Source organism: Otolemur garnettii, unplaced genomic scaffold (assembly GCF_000181295.1).
Source record: "Otolemur garnettii isolate 467f Iridium unplaced genomic scaffold, OtoGar3 scaffold00156, whole genome shotgun sequence".
In the NCBI taxonomy this organism is placed as follows: domain Eukaryota; kingdom Metazoa; phylum Chordata; class Mammalia; order Primates; family Galagidae; genus Otolemur; species Otolemur garnettii.
The window spans coordinates 4,148,052-4,149,546 of record NW_003852551.1 but is presented as its reverse complement, the minus strand read 5'-3'; the positions used below and the strand labels follow the sequence as shown (position 1 = coordinate 4,149,546).

Genomic DNA, 1,495 nt, shown 5'->3' with positions numbered 1-1,495 from the left:
TTTTTTGGTTGCAGCTATTATTGTTGTTTGGCGGGCCCAGGCTGGATTCGAACCCGCCACCTTGGGTGTATGTGGCTGGCGCCTTAGCCACTTGAGCCACAGGCGCTGAGCCGTATCTTTCAGGTTTAACTGTAGCAGTAAATTTTTTCCCAAGCAAAACACACCAAGTAGTACAGTGCTTGTGTGCTGATTTCAAGTCCTTTCTTACACATACTGGTACCTGAGTTTGTTCTCAGGGCATTGGAAAGATCTGTAAGTCTTCTCCAGAGCCATTAAATGCCTAGAATTGTCAGTGTTAACAATGTTACCTGGGTATTACTTCTACTATATTAATTTAGAGTTTGACTTGGAGTGAAAGCAGAGTGCTAACTTTGTAATTATGTAATAGTTGCATTAGAGAGGGAAAATTTCTAATTATTGGAAAGTTTTTGAGTGTTTTGTGTTCACCCTATTCCTCTTAAAGTTAGGAAGCATATTTTCCGGCTGTGCACACAAGTCATGTTCTGTTATTTATTTCTCTTTATTGTTCACTTTTGTTTTCAATTTGTGCATTTCATTCAGTGGCCAGGAGATGGCCAAAAAACCTAAGTAAGGTTACAGCAAAAAACCAACAAACAAATGAAAGAGATGAATTTCTTTGCTGTATTTGTATTAGTTTTGTGTGGCTGCCATAACAAATTACTTCAAGCAAACTTTGAGGCTTAAAACAACAGAAATTTGTTCTGTCATAGCTCTGGAGACCAGAATTCTGAAATCAAAGTGTTGGCAGGACCAAACCATCAGAGCCTCTCCCAGCTACTAGTGGCTACTGGCATTCCTTGGTCATTTTACTTTAGTCTGTTCTTCCATTTTCACAGTGCTTGCTTTCTCTCTCTGAAATTTCTGTCTGCTTTTCTCGTACAAGGACATTTGTGTTGGCATTTAAGGGCCTACCCAGATAATCCAGGATTATCTCATTTTAATATGGTCACATTCACAGATTCTGGGCATTAGGAGGTGGACCTATCTTTGGCTAGAAATTTGTTTCATGACAGCTGTGTGTATATGTGTGTTTGGGGAAAGGGATTCCTTTTTCTTCCCTTGTCCCTCTCTCCTCTTTTTCTTCCAGTACCATCCTATGATGTGTTTATCAATGTTCTTTAGTACAGTGCTAAACACAGTATTACAGAATTTAAAGTTTAGTTAAGTGCTTTGTGGAAAAGCATACTACTCTATAGAAAACACAAAAGGAGCACGTGACAGAAATGCAAAATATGAACTTCAAAGTAGAAAAATGAGTTAAATCATTTTCAGTCAATCTTGAGGAATAGTTTGCCTAGATTGTTAATTAAGATCAATTAGAAGGGAGGAATTGTATCTTTCAGGTTTTTTTTTTTTTTTTTTTTGAGACAGAGTTTCAGGCTGTCCCCCTGGGTAGAGTGCCATGGCTTCACTGCTCACAGCAACCTCCAACTCCTGGGCTCAAGCGAGTCTCCTGTCTCAGCCTCCCAAGTAG

General features: G+C 39.2%; 1 protein-coding gene and 1 pseudogene across 3 annotated transcripts in view; one reads left to right on the top strand and one right to left on the bottom strand.

Annotated features, from left to right (window-relative positions):
- LOC100940667 overlaps positions 1 to 212 on the bottom strand; it is a 4,257-nt pseudogene extending 4,045 nt beyond the window's left edge.
- EYA3 (EYA transcriptional coactivator and phosphatase 3) overlaps positions 1 to 1,495 on the top strand; it is a 105,520-nt gene that overhangs the window by 19,261 nt on the left and 84,764 nt on the right. The window lies entirely within an intron of this gene.